The sequence below is a fragment of the Lissotriton vulgaris genome, chromosome 11 (genome assembly GCF_964263255.1).
Source record: "Lissotriton vulgaris chromosome 11, aLisVul1.2, whole genome shotgun sequence".
Taxonomy (NCBI): domain Eukaryota; kingdom Metazoa; phylum Chordata; class Amphibia; order Caudata; family Salamandridae; genus Lissotriton; species Lissotriton vulgaris.
In genome coordinates, this window is record NC_141699.1 from 982,356,101 (window position 1) to 982,372,255 (window position 16,155).

Here is a 16,155-nt window from a genome sequence, read left to right on the forward strand (position 1 = left end):
GAAATACTTGGGCAAATAACAATAGAAATCCCGGGTCTAATTTCGACGTTCGTTTTCCCTAATACAGCACCGGTATTTTCACCGCCTACCCAACTACATTTTGAGCTGACCCACCAACCAGGGAGTACAGGTAACTTTTCAAATCAGTATGCAGAAGTTTAACCAGGGAATGCACCTTGATGTCTAATGGAGGAGGTGTTTTAACTTTTTAACATGCTCCCCTCTCTCCTTGAATTTTAGACGATTGAAATTGTCAGTTACACGAGTTTCCAGGGACACCCGACAATGGGGTCCTGGAGGTGAGATAACACGTGATATCATCAATTGTAAATCTTTGCTTTGGGGTTTATATACCCACGTAACAACGATGATTTTTAGACATAAGTTAATATTGGTAGGTTTTCTCACCGTAATACATACACCTTGTCCAATTGGTGTTAGTACTCTGTTCAGTATGTGTAGTTTCTCCAACATTCACCCGAGCGGGTTGTGGCCCGCCCAGGGCTATGTAGGGATCTCTCCAATAGACCCCAAGTAAAATTCTGTTTTTCATTTCCCCCCCAGGAAGTCTACAACCTTCTGTCCTGATGAAGACCCTCTATGTAAGGGCAACTTTCCCTACCCAACATAGGGTCGAAACGTAGACTACTTACTCTACCTATACCAGCTTCTACCCCCAAGCAAGATTGTCACAGCTACAATAGAAGCCTGGTTCTGGAGAATTGTTGGACTTGAAAAAGCTGTTATGTGTGGCCCCATGACGGGGAACCACTTGAAATAACGTTTTAACAAACATAAGAATTGAATTTAATTGCTTGTCATGAATATGAACACTCTTTTCACCTTTCACTGAAATTCCTTCACAGCACTTTCACTCCCTTTCCCTTCGCGTTGCACATTTGGGCACATAATGCATTAAGAATATTATTTTTAAAACGGTAGTCCATAACCCAGTTAATGGCTGGTTGGTACCTTGTGAATAAAAACATCGTATTGGTTTTTGATTATCTTTTTGATTATTTACATGATTTTCTCTTGAATCTGTTTTCCTTTTCCTAGTCTGGGACCTTTTTGTCTATAACGTTCTGCTACCCAGGTCCCACTGACTTTGTTTGGGTTAACCCTTTTTTGTAACATACTAGTTTAGCAGCCACAATCCCAGGGGTTTAAGTGGGAAGAAAAAACTGGGGGGGCGGGTGTCTCTCCAAGGGTTGTGACCAGTGGGCGGGTTCGGAAGGGCACGGCGCACCGCTACTTCTTTCATTAAAAATATTCCATTCCCCTACTTTTTCTTTTCGAAGCTGTGTCCAAAGGATGGCAGAAATAGCAAAGGCCTTCAGATAAGGCTCGGCTTGCTTTCGGGGACATTTGGGGCGGGCAGAGAAGGAAAAGAGCTCTTCCTGTGTCAGAGTCTGGTGAAGCACAGGTGATCTTGCTTTCTACAGGTAGATTAAAGGCCCTGCCTCTGTAGCCACACCCAGCCTGTGAAGCACAGGCGATCTTGCTTACTACAGGTACATTAAAGGCCCTGCCTAGGTAGACACGCCCAGCCTGTGAAGCACATGTGATCTTGCTTTCTACAGGTAGATTAAAGGCCATGCCTCTGTAGACATGCCCTGCCTTTGTCAGAGCCTGGTGAAGCAAAGGCGATCTTGCTTTCTACAGGTAGATTAAAGGCCATGCCTCTGTAGACACGCCCACCCAGGTGATCTTGCCTTGTTCTGGTTGGTGTTGTGACTTGTGGTGCTGCCAGTTTTGCTTAGTGCTCGCTCTGGCAGGGAGACTCTTTGACCCGAGGATGGCTGCTGCTGCTCCCTCCTGATGCCTGCCTATGACACCAGCGCCCGGATGTTCATCCGGAAGCTCCTAGAGGAGGCCTGCCAGCGGCTGCTGGAGGGCTTGATGGTGGAGGACCTGCCCGTGGACAAGAGTGCCACGGAGAACGAAGGGGTGCAGCCCTGCGCTACTCAGCGGCCTGGAGGCCGTGTGCGGCCTGGAGGCCCTCCCAGACCCCCGGGAGGTGGCCAGCCTGATCTGCCGGGCATGCGCCCCCCTAAGGTGCTACAAGCCTTGGCCGGGAGGCTGCTGGGGAGCCTGGACATGGGGCACTTCCAGGAGGTGACCCGCATGCTCCAGAGGCCCGTCCTCCGTGAAGAGAAGCTGGCCGCCGTCCTGGCCGACGAGGGTGGCCTGAGCCAGTGCCTCGTCACAGAGATGAAGGCCCTGCTGGGGGGCCAGCGCTGGCACTGCCGGCAGCTGCAGCCTAGGTACCAGGCCGAGTTCAGCGGAGGAAGACAAGGCCTGCACCTCGCAGGCCTGAGGAGGCACCCCACAGGTCGCAAGCCCACGCCCGGAATCGCTCGGCTCCACTGGGGATGGACTGTAGCTCCGACGGCTCATTCAGGGCCGCTGGGCCGGAGGTTTACCTGTAAGAGCCAGGCGGACATTTTTAAACTTGTAGAGGCCCCTTCGGGGCCTTCTCTTCGCATGGATGGATGTCGGGGAGGGGGGGGGAGGGGCCAGACACACCAGTCATCATGGGCACTGCTATGGGCTGTCATAGCTGCCAACGTTTCAGATTGCCATGTGTGACATTTCCAATGCAATTATGAGTGACATTTCAAAGACTATGAGTGACACTTTCTCACAAGGAAGCAGTTAAGACGAGGGAAATATATATATATATATATATATATATATATATATATATATATATATATATATATATATATATATATATTCATCCAAGATATATATTTTAGAAATGACACTGGAGAGTGAGGCTGAGGTGCGCACCGGTAACAGCCAGGCTGTGTTTCATTATGTAATACTAGTTTAGCAGCCACAATCCCAGGGGTTTAAGTGGGATGAAAAAACTGGGGGGCAGGTGTTTCACAAAGGGTTGTGGCCAGTGGTCGAAGTGGGCAGGAACGGAAGGGCACAGCGTGCCCCTACTTCCTTTATTAAAAATATTCAGTTCCTCTACTTTTTCTTTTCGAAGCTGTGTCCCAGGACAGCAGAAATAGCAAAGGCCTTCAGATAAGGCTAGGCTTTCGTGGCCGTTCTTGGCCGGCAGAGAAGGAAAAGGACTCTGTCTCTCCCTTACTGGCCAGAGAAGACACAGACAATGTCCTTTTCGGTGCTGGCAGGTGACCCCCCTCTCTTCCTATTATTCCCTCTCTTTCTGTCTTGCTCCTCAATTACTTAAAACTGTGACTTGAAGAAATGGTTCACAACCTCTCTTTCCTTCTTTCATTTAGTTGCTTCCCTGTGAAGTGGACCCAAAAAAGAGAAACACTCTTCCAGGAAACGCCTTTTTTCTGACATTTTTCTATTCCAAAGTGCAGCCTCGGGATGGAGAGAAATAAAAGGTTTTAACTATGAAAAATAAATTCATAATTAAATAAATCAAGGCAGAGTAGTTGCAAAGTGGCCAGATTGGTTGTATTCACATCCAGACACATCAGCCTCACTTTACAGACTTTGCAGGGAAGCGCTACTTTTGTTTTCTTGTCTTTCTTTGAACAGCATTGTTGTCCCCAGGTGGGGAAGTGCACCATTCCTGGATGTATTGCAATACCTGGTTGATGGGTGGATTGGAAAACAAAATGTTTACCATGGCTCTGTGTTTATGGATGTGGTTTCTTTAAAACATACTGCTTACATAAGGATATAAGCAAAGGACAGTAAATCGGTTCCCTTCAGGGCCCTGTAGTCATGTCCTTAACTTTTCAGGTAAAACCACTCACTGATTTCTGAATAGTGAGCGAGAGATCGTTAAGGTAACCATGTTGTTTCTGCTTTCATTTCACATGCTTTACTTAATCTTGCATTCCCTATGAGTGTTTGCTTTTAGTGTTTTTTTTAATGCAGCATATATTCTTATCAAGTGCATAATTTGAATTGAGTCACATCCAAGTGTTTATAGCAGGCACAATTAGGTTGTAGCTGAAGGAAGTGCAAGTTTCTCTCAGTGGAGCAGTATGGTGTTCAGTTGGGGGAGAGGATGTGGCAATATGACCAGAGCAGTAGAATTTGGAACTGGGGAACCGGGTTCAACCTTCTTGACCAGACCACTCTACTGAGGGAGCATATTCCCAAGATAGACCTTAGAAGGCCCCACTAGAACTTAGAAAGCCTGATGTCTTAGTACAAGTAGGTGTACCCTAGTGGTGTCAATTGCGGGTTAACCTTGAAGGTCTGTCCACCACAATCCATACTGAAGTTCATGTCCAGTCTTGCGGGCAGGCCTACCAAACAGCACACCCTAGAGCAACAGGGATCCAGTCACTGTGACTCTGTCACTGAGGTCACATGAACCTTGAGCAGGTTAGGGCGGTGCGAACGGTGAGACCGCACTGGGTACCTATTTCGGGTGGGTACGTAGTGTTTGCAAGTATATTATGGTTTAAACTTGCTACCTCCTTCTTGGCCTCCAGGAATTTTCAGCTACAATAAAAATGTCATGATAACTTTGCTGATAAATGTTCTTCCTAGAGAGAGATTGGAGTTTTGTCTAGTGGACGGGTTGACTCCTGGAAAGGTAGCACAGAGGGTTAATGTGCCTGCTGCAAAGAACATGTACCATGCAGATCACAAAGTGCAAATAATTTTAACTAGGTTAGAAGGTTACTGATTTTGTCAGAGAGATCCTTTTGTTTCTTGCAGTTTATAAGTTAAAATCATAACATATAACAGTGAGCTATTAAACTACACTGCCTACTTGTATGGTTGTAATGTTTTTTCGACACTTTTCAGTCCTTTATCTTATGTAACATTTCCTATACAGGGATTTACATACATATAAATTATTGTCTCTGTGTAGTGTGTGTGATGTAAAGTGCTCTGACACCATACACTGGTGTGAGTGGCGCTGTAAATCAAATTAAATGCATCTGAGAAAGAGTGTGGTTATGGAGACTTGAGGGGGACTGTTAAAGGGTGGTTGTGAGGGAGTCTGAGGCGTAGGTGATCATTGGGGGCACCAACAAAGATTATTGCACAGGGCGCCACCAGCAATAAAGCCGGCCCTGCCTTCGAGGCCAGTGCGCCTCACCCATTGGTACCTCAATTGGCCTTGTTTTAGTAGTAGTAACTGCAACTCACCAAGGATCTGCAATGCAGGATTTGCACGCACGCCAACTAAGGTTGCAAACTTCACAGTCTCTCTGCTTCATGCACAAGCACTTTTAACATGTGCTACCTGCTCTGGAGCCACTGGAATTATGCAGCAATTGGAGACAAAATGATGCCGCACTGTTTACTAAATTATGCAACAAAAAAAAGGCTGCAGCGTAATGCAATATATTTCTTGTACTTTATTATTTAGACATTTTTAACATGTTAAGTCTCAGCAAATATTCTGCCTCGTTAAAAGAGAGGTGCGGTAAAAAGATGAGCTTGAAATAGAGGTGGTGTAGATGAAGGAGAAGTACAGAGAGGTAAGATCAAACAATTGCTAGGTGCAGTGAGGGTGCAGTTATCCACTACACAGGTACGCGCTTAGCAGGCTCTGTATTCCACAGAATGACCATTTTTCCACTTGTAGCCCTTCACCGGCCTTAAGTTTTGGACGCATTGCGCCTGTACTACTGCCCACACTGCTAGTCTCTTTTATCTATTATTTGTTGCATTCAGTGTACTCTTAACATATTCTGGCCAGATTGGCGCCCCCCCCTTCTCTTTTCTCCTTGCTATTTCACCTCTGCACGCTCGTATATTGTCCACGACGCTAGTCTCACCATTTTTCAATTGTTTGTTGTACTCAGTGCATCATTAATGTATTCTCACCCAATTGACACCACTATTTTAATCTTCATACATCCGTTTAATTGCCCAGCTCTTCTATAGACCCTACTGTGCTTACCTTACCATATAGGATTCTTTATGTTATTGGTTATCATGTTTTGTGATTTACCACGCCACTGGTACAGACATATTGTCAGCGGGTCAGGCGCGTTCTATAACATCAGAGCGCGTTATTCTCGTTGCACCGCGCATAATCATCGCTTCCTGCCACCCACGGCAATGTGCTGCTCTTTTGTTGTATTACTTGCCAATCCCCAACCAGAACCACACACCAGGACGGGCCCCTGATTTCATGCTCGGTGGCGTGCACCCCAGCAGCACGTACACTCCACCGATTACAGCATGTTCGCTACTGTACACCACACCTTTTTATCGTTCTCTGCCCCTCACTGCTAGTTGTTGTGCTTTGTATTTTACTCCATGATTCTCTACCAGAATCAACGGGTAGCCACTCCAGCATCACGTAACGTAACTGCTCAGCACACTTTGTGTATTACACAACCCGCTCTTGAATCACCTTCTGCCCCCCAATGCTACGTGCCGCTCTTTCTGTTATACTCCACGATTCTCCATCAGAATCAACAGGAAGCCACTTTAGCGGAATGTAATGGTCTCTATCACATGTGGACTAACTTTTACTATCAGGCAACCACCCGCATTTAGTTCATTCGGCACAGCCAAGTATTCGGCCACTACTTACCGAAGCACTAACACTTCCAGTATCCATTGCGCTGATGCCCTGCTCATTATTAGCAGTACATTAGACAAGTACTTACATTTTGTGTTTTCTTTCGCAAGATCCACCGCTTGCATTCCCTTATCACTGAGGCCCATGCAACGGCACTGTAGGAGCTCACTGATTGTGTAATACTACTTAACCTTATGGTATGTACTCCTCTTGTTGTTTTCAGCCAATCAGGGACATCAGGTACCAAAGCTCAGCTCCTTAGCCAACCCTCAGATCATACACTATTATCTCAGGCTGGGAATTCATATGGATGTCTGATCCCAAAACCCGGAACGCACATCATCATTTAGGTGTTAGACCATAGTGTGGGTCTAAACTTGTTGAGCGATATTCTCACTAAATCTAGGTGCCAAGTTCAGGATACTGCTCGGGGCAACACACCTCTAACTACGACCTTGCACTGTAGGCAGCTTCCATTGTAGTGACAACAAATTATACAAGTCTAATGATGTTAGGATATAAACACTATGTTCCCATAATCTTAACCACGGTGTCTTTCCCTCTTCCTACAAACTCACCCGCTCTGTTCACACCTCACCGCATTCTTGCTCTCCCTGACCTGTCCCATTACCTCATCCTCACTGGTTCCCTGTTTTCAATACTCACCTCTGTGTCACTTCTGTTCTGTGTCATGTATATGATCGTGTATTTCTGTGTCCATATATTTATGTATTTTTATATTGAAATTCACAGCCCTGAAGAAGTTCATTGTTATGAACGAAACGCGTTGGCTGACTATTTACTTTATTTTGGATTTGTTTTCCAATAAAAGACTTTTAAAGACAACTTAACATAGACTAAAAGACGTTTGTACAAAAATCTTCTTACACAAAAGGATAGCTATTGGTTCCATGCGATCCAACATACTCCCCATAACAAGAGAGGTGGGAATAGGGAGTTAACTCTAAGGAGGGAGGAAGCCAAATGGATTTGTTGCCTTAGAGCGATCAACCAAGGACACAATTCTGATAACGAAATGCACTATTTTTTATAGTGTATTTCCTGCTCTGATATCTGGTTCATTTCACATGGTTTAACCCTCGATTGGATGAAACTCAATCTTCACACGGCTTGAAACTTTTATAATGCTGAAATCAAGATACCCTCATGCATGTACATTCAGTTTATTCACTCGCTTTACTACTTTTACCTCCCCTTCTCCCCTCTTGAAGCTTTTTCCATTGCTTGTGTATACATCCATGTACTCACCCTTTCTTCTTTTTTGTGTTACGATAAAGCAATTACAATTGACATATATATCTTTTTGTGCGGCTCTTACTCATAATTACGATGCAGATATATTTACTATATTCCAATATCAATCTGGCAAGCCTCCATTTGTGTACTTGTTAGTCCACCTTTGGGCTTTGCGTGTAATCAGCTATTGTCCATTGGCTGGGTTTGGACATTCGATCATGGCCGCTACACCCTGTATTGCCATTGAGTCCATTACCACTTTCTACATACCGGAGAGTGGAGTCATGTGACCCTCGTTCCGGCACTGATGAGCCAGCCCCGTTGTTCGTTTTACCTCTTTAATTGCAGATATTCGTTATGGGCCTAAAACGTCCGTTTTAATTATGTATGCTGGTCATGGTGCTCTCTAATTGATTCGAGTGGTTGGTATAATTTTGTTTATGGTTTTTTGTATTATTTCCACTAGTCCATCATGGCCGCCACACTCTACGACGCCGTCGTTTTCGTCTCCACTCCCCACACATTGGAGAGTTGGATCACGTGACCGGCCCGCCGGCTTTAAAAAGTTGGTCGATTTCTTTGAAGTTGTTTGAGAAAATCCGTTGTGGGCCGTCACGCTGACAGAACCCTTGAAGGTAAGCGCTGCCAGGAATTTGCAACTAGGACTTCCAAACTGTTAAGTCAGTTCTCTTTTGGTCGTGCGGTTTTGCATGTTCGTGCTGTTCGATCACTATGCGCCAGTATTGACCCAGCTAGTTCTTCGTGTACGGTTTGGACATGGGGGCTCTCATGTCTATATGTGTACCATTTGGGGGAGGAGGGAGCTCAGGTGCCTCACCTATGTGGTTAATCTGGCCTAAACATCTTAAATAATGTCAATAGGCTCCGTCTGGGTTTAGTTCTGATTCACACGGGTTAGGTGAATTAGATGACCGGTTTGGACCTTTTCAACATACTAATGACATGCTTATATACAAAGAATGTATGATCGAAGCGGGTACATATTCATCATCTACTCCATTCTCTTGTTACAGCACGTGTATATTAGCAGTTTATCAAGGACTGTACATACGTCGCTTCGCGTCACAATAACTCTATGGATATTAATGTGAGTTGCAATTATGCTGTTTATGATTATGTGCCTAACTTGGCTGGATTTACTTTTTGCGCTTACAATTATGTACACTTTGGATCAAAATATAGCACCATGTTTAATGTTTAGTGTTTACAATAGAACTAGTTACACTGGCACTATTTCCGCGTAGACAATAACTGATGGGATGTATCTTCCGATTGGGTTAATATGGGGCCCTTCAATGAGCTTTTTTCTGTCGTGGAAATAAGAAGTTCGCAATGATGACCTTTGGCTCTATTTACTGTGTGTCTTCATGTAGTGACACTTTTCCACTCATTATTCTTTCAGACTTACCCAATGGGATAATCTGATATGCTAATTGTGTGAATAACTCGACGGTTCTCTACGCTTTGGATACTTCTATTTCTACTTGGAACCCTTTACTAGGTGAGGAGATAACAGGTCCAGGCTTATCCCTCATGTTAGGAAACTTTTCTATTTTTCTCAAATACTATTTTTTTTTTAGACATTTACTTTATGAAGACTTTCTGGGACTCAATGCCTCATTACTGAAGAGTCTTTGCTAATGCGCAATCACATTACAGTGCATCTTAGGAACTTGGGTTGGACAGATATTGCTTTCCCTTCCTTTATAGTATATGTACCGTGTTTTTCATTATGTGCAATTCCAACTAATTCTTTCTTTTTTAGTCTTCTTACACATATATTTATTTTTCTTTTGCTGTTACAGTATTTGTACCATTGTAGTGGCCAGCTCTTTCTTCACTTTCGATTGCACAACTGTAGGAGAACCATCTATTAATTTTGGTGAGAATTATGTGTTTTATTTACCAGGTTAATACGGTCTATTTCACGGAGAATCTATTACATTGAGTTATCCTTTGTTGTCTCTCCCACCCACAAGGACTCCTTCTCTTTCCTCCCCCTTCTTCCAACCTTGCCCTTCCCCCTGCTCTCCACTCACTCCCATTTTTCGATTTCAATGTGATCTACGGTTGTATAAAACTTTGTTTGACAACGTAGCAGCTGTACTTACCCTGGAGCTTTAATATATTAATAATACCTTTATTGTGCCTCTTAATTTGGGGCAACATGCCCTCACGTTAGTACGATTGTTAATGTGTCCCTTTAGGTGTAGTGTCATCGTCTTTGCCCTTTGATTTTGTATTAATTTGTTTTTAAAATTTGTGTGTACTGTGATGTAATTTTTTATGTTAGTATGTGTTATTAATATATGAGTATATTTCACGTTGTTTTCAGCCCTGACAAAGCTCCCATGGTTGGGGAGCGAAACGCGTTGGCTGTCCTGTGCACTTTGAAAATACGAAAATAAAAATAAAAATATATTTTTGGATAAAAAACTTTAACCTTGTTGATTTACTTCAAGATTGGTGCTGCCTCCACGTTCTTTCAAATTCTCTATCTGGAATTCCAGTGGGACTGAACCACAGCAGGTCTTGGAGGTTGACAACCAATAAGACTGAATATTCTAAGGGACTTTGGAAATTTGAGGTGCTTGCTGGTTGATCCGCTGTGGAGCTTCTTTCTTGTACTATTATATTTGGATCGTTTAGCACTCTTTCCTCCCGAGACATTTGTTGACACTAGATCATGTCCAGATACAATGATGGACGTGAGGAGATGGCACTTAACTTGTTTTGACCTAACAATCCTAGGTAACACCAGCTCCTGAACAACCTGGTAAAAAAAGTCTAAAGAGCCTTTTCTTAAAATTGGAAAGATTACGTAAATTGGAGTTAAGTAGATGGTGGGATGGGGTGACCTTGACACAATACCTTGAAAATGGAAAAGTCCCCAGAGGACTGAGGATCCTCATATTCCCCACCTTTGAAGTGAAGTAGTGTGGCTCACTGGTTAGAGGCGGCAGACCCGAGAGCAGAGGACGGCCCGGGACCAGGGTTCGATTCCCGGCGCGGCAGGTTTCTGGACCAGGGTCAGCGGACTCGATAATTCTCTCGCCTCGGTGCCCACTCTGATCAGCGATCACACTCGGCAACTCTGGGCATTAGCTTGCCTCATCTTCACTAACGGCCCCACCAGACCGCCGGGGATGCCTGGTCTCACCCTGGAGATACCCATTAAGGGACCATCTCTCAGGGAAGCCAGGAAGGGTTTCACAGCGGTCGAAGCGCCTTGGGACCCTACGGGTAAGTAGTGCGCTATATAAATGCCTATACATTTACATTTGAGGATTTGAGCGAGAATTTACTTAAGGAATGGGAGAGCAACTTAGAGGGAGCCTCATGTATCATGATGAAAAATTTGGTAAAGCACTCTTTGGAAAAGGGTGAAAAGTTACAGGAGGAAATTGAGCTGATAGAGAAGGAGATTGGTGAGCTAGGGGAGAAGGATCTTATTGAGAAGAACTTGGCCATTTTGAAACAAGTAATGGAAAATCATCAAGCTTACCTTAAGGACAAAAAATTGCGAAAAATCAAGAGGGATGACCGTGATTACAAGGATGGTCGAATCTACACCTTTGCCAAAAAATTTGATAACCTATCTGTGGCCGAGGACAAATGAGAACCAGGGAGGAAAGGGATGATGGTGAAGATAACCAGTCAGTCAGTAACATCTCTATTTCTTCAACCAGTAGTGTTGCCCCCTCCATTACTACACCTGATGTCCCATTAGGCGAGGGCTCATCGTCGTTCCAAAAAGAACTGGCGAAGTTAAGAATGTCGAGCCGCCTTCAACAAAAAAGGGATCAGCCAAAACCAGGAGGGGGGGCAGGAGGCGGAAAGGCAGTAGGAAAAACTGACAAGTCTGTAAAAGCAAACAAGTAGTAAATACTGTTGATATGATAAATGTGACTGACAACATACAGGATTTGAAAATTGTGAATTTGTCCAATAAAGTTCTTGACACTATGGAAATGCAAGTCTTGAGTAAAGGATTGAATTTTTGCCCCACTCAAATGGTGATCTTGCTGATGTACACGTTGATTTGTTCAAATTTACTAGGCTGTTAAAATTGAAGGACTTCTTTTCTAACAGAGCTTTGTGTAATGAGAACTTACCAGACAGAATGTGTGAGAGTGAACATACTGTTGCCTCGATTCGTGCTGTTCACTGCCTCATGACTATCGATGAGGAGGAACAGACGGAATTACCTGCCCTAATGACGGAATTGGGTATTAGCCAAGAAATAACTGATGATAGTGGCTTGCATCCCAGATCCAAATTCATCCCTACATTTGGATACCATCCCAATATAGATGTTTTTTATAAAAAGGTCACAGAGGATCTATACAAACTGGATACATTAAACCAGTCTAGTTTAGGAACTAGAGCAAATCTAACTCATTCTGAAGGACAAGCCTTAAAAATCTTAGGGATGACCCCAATATTGTCATACAGGAGGCCGATAAGGGCGGGAGTGTGGTTATTATGAACCGGGTTGACTACCTCAGTGAGATCAAACGCCAACTTAATGATCGTCACAGTTATAGGGAGATCAAGAGCAATCCGATATCATTTGTAGTGAATGACATTAATGGAAGACTGTGTGAATGGAAGGATTCATGCCTGCTGACGGAGGATGAATTTAAATTCCTACACGTGTCCTACCCTTCCTTCCCTTGTGTATATATATTTTCCCAAAAATTCACAAGGGAGGGGGGGGGCTTTCCACCTGGCAGGCCCATCATCTCAGGGGTGGGCTCACCTACAGAAGGGCTTTCTCACTATGTGGACCTGAAGTTGCAGAAATATGTCCTTGGACTGCCCTCGTATATTCGAGATAGCAAGGATGCCCTAGTGAAACTTAATGATTTTGAGTGGTCGGATGACCTTAGCTTTGTGACACTGGATGTTACCAGTCTCTATACGTGTATAGACAGAGTACATGGGAAAATAGCAGTCCAGTCGTTTCTGGATAGAGAGGACGCCCAGCTCTACTCACAGAACGAAATGATCATGCAAATGATAGACCTGATTCTGCTTAATAACTTCTTCCTTTTCGATGGTCGCTGGTACCAGCAGACCAGTGGTACCGCGATGGGTTCCAGGTTTGCTCCCTCGTATGCCTGCCTCTTCATCGGGTGGTACAAGAGGGAGCATGCCTGGGCCCGATGTGCCTCCCCTTGGACCAATCACATTGTGTTCTGGGGGAGGTACATCGATGATGTGATTTGCCTCTGGTCAGATACTGCTGAGGATCTCAACAACTATTTTGTGTATCTTAATGACAACCCTTACAATGTTAAGTTCACTATGTCACACAATAAGAGCAGCATCAACTTTTTAGACATTACGTTCTATGTACAGAATGGTCGGGTTCAAAGCAAACTTTACCGGAAGGAAACTTCCTGCAATTCGGTACTGCATGCGTCTAGTGCGCATGCCAGTTCAGTGATCAAAAATATTCCATTTGGCGAACTTACAAGAGTGCGCAGAACCTGCAGTGAACAGAATACATTTAAGGCAAACGTAAATGAGACCAAACTAAGATTCCTTAAACGTGGCTATGAGCAAAAAATCGTAGATAGAGCAGTATCCAGGATTGAATCACTGGACAGGGACTCTACCCTTGCAAACAAGACTGAAAGAACTAAAGTGGACAAAGGCTCTAGCAGAGTTAGATTTGTTACCCAGTATACGTCACATAGCCACAAAAAATTCAACGTATTCCGGAGGAATTGGCACCTGCTAGCTGGAATTGAGGGTGTAAAAAACCATATAGGTGAAAAGCCATCGATCACCTATAGGAGGGGTGTCTCTTTACGCAATGAATTGTGTCTTAGTTACGTGACTACACCCCCCAATGAAGGCAATTGGTTACCTCCCAAACCTGCAGGCTTCTTTACATGTGGAACATGCATTGTTTGTGAGATGGGCAGGAATAAGATCACGACCTTCTCATATAACAGTGACCGCAAGTTCAGAATCACTCATTTTTGTAACTGCAACACCCCTTACACAGTCTATGTCCTCGGTTGCCCTTGTGGTCGTATATATGTGGGCAGCAGTATACGACCGTTGAAATTAAGAATTCAAGAACATCGTAGGGCAATCATTAATAGGGACACTAGACACCCTATTCAATTAGTCTTTATTTCGAATAAAAAAAATTCATAAAAGATAACAAATATCTTTAAAAGCATTTTCAGTATACAGTATTGTACATTTGATCCCCCAGTACATAAAAGAAAGATAGTGTACATCCATACGTAAACATTAAAACTAATAAAAAAGCGATTTACAGTTTCTTTACACGGATAAGCCACAGCCAACCCAAAAATTTTGCAACACTAATCACTGATTTAGCAGTGCGTAGATCTCTCAATTTAAGCAGGGCTGCGTGGCTGCCCCCACAGTTAAGTGTTTTACAGATTGGTTTCAACCATTTTAGTCTGGGCGATCGATAAGCAGGACATGCAAAAAATACGTGGCCCAGACTTTCTACCTGATAAGGACAAAAGGGGCATTTGTCGCTTGAGTTTGTTGCCCACTTTGCAGTAAAAGACTTGATCGGTAGGGTTCCCACCCGAAACTGATGGAACAGCTTGCGATCAAGTGATTTGCATATCAAGTCCCAATAAGGTTCGAGAAATGGGGTTATCTTGTGCATTAGAAACTGTCCCGTTAGGTTATTAACAGAGGAGAGGGAGACCAGTACAGATTTTTTTACCGCCCAATAAAGCTAGCTCTTTGAATTCCGCTTTCGAAGGGAAACTTGAACATTCGGGATGTAACCATAGCTCTGGGAGGCCCATCGAATAAGGTATTTGTTTAATCTCCCGTAGCCATGGAATTTTCTGGGCACCCCACAATGCTCTGACCTCACCTAATTCTTGGGCAAATAAACTAAGTTCTTGGGTCGTCCAAAGGCGACGCCAAAGATCAACAAGACGGTACTGTGCCATCTCATCCAGCGGTTTGCAACCTAGATCTAAAAGCAGAGGTGTAATGGGGGAAGATTGGGGAAGTCCCACTAGGTTCCGGAGGAACTTGTTCTGAGCACTAGTAAGGGCCGACAAACCTTTATATCCCCAGATATCCGCACCATACAGGGTAGCCGCATTCAACTTGGCTTCGTATATTTTTAACGCGGGTGTAATGCGTTTTGTCATGGTTTTTTTCTGTTCCTTTATCAGACAACCTGTGAGGCGAACAAACTTAAGGGTTAACACTTCCAGCTGGGGTTTCCATGTAAGTTGGTGGTCCAAAGTCACGCCCAGGTATGACATGACTTTAACCTGTTCTATTGGAACACCCTCTAATGAAAATGAGCTGGTGGTAGGCTTGTTTTTATTGAAAATCATAAATTTGGTTTTGTCAGCATTGATTTGGAGGTCATTTAATGAACAAAACTCAGCAAATCTATTTAAGGCAGCCTGTAGGCCGCTACGGGTCCTTGAAAGGAGCAGGGTGTCGTCGGCGAATATTAACATGGGATACTTTGAACCCCCCAGGGTAGGTGCATCAGTATGAGTGTCGTTGAAAAATGCGACCACCCGGTTGATAAACAGGAGGAACAAGGTAGGGGCCAGCATGCAGCCCTGCCGGACGCCACGTTCGACAGGGAAGCTAGCGGTCACCTGACCCTGTTTGCCCCATCTTACGCGTGCAAAGTTATCCTCATGAAGGCGCCTAACCAGGTCTAATAGTTCTGGAGGAAATTGCATGCTTCTCAGGGCATCCCAGCGTTTTGCCCTGGGAACCAGGTCAAATGCCGACCTAAGGTCGACAAAGGCAGCGTAGATGACACCACCGCCCAAAAAAACCACCTTCCAGTACATCATGGTAAGCCGAAACACCTGGTCAAGGGTGCTGGTGCCTGATCTAAACCCTGCCTGCATGGGGGAGAGTATGTTGTTTTGCTCAATCCACCCCTGTATTCTAGCTAGGGCCATTCGTGATACCACTTTCTGGATGGTATCGATCAGGCTAATGGGGCGATAGTTTTTCGGTAAGGATCGATCCCCTTTCTTAAAGACCGGGATTATCTCGGCCCCTTTCCATGACTGCGGTATCCTTTCCCCGGCTGCAATGGAATTTGCTAGGGTTGTGATGTAAGGGACCCACAAATCTGGGTTCAATTTGAAAAGGTCAGCTGGTACAGCATCAATGCCTGGAGCTTTCCCAGACTGAATGGAACCTAGTGCATGTTCAGTGTCTGAATTGCTAAAAGTAAGTCTGTCCCCGTGCGAAGCTAATTTGGTCCCTATTAAAGGCCCTTCAGCCGACTGGGGGGCATTCTGATTAGTAAATTGGGCAGAAAAAAATTTCACCCAATCAGCTGCTGAGACATGGTTTTCAGGGGATAATGAATCTAAACCCCT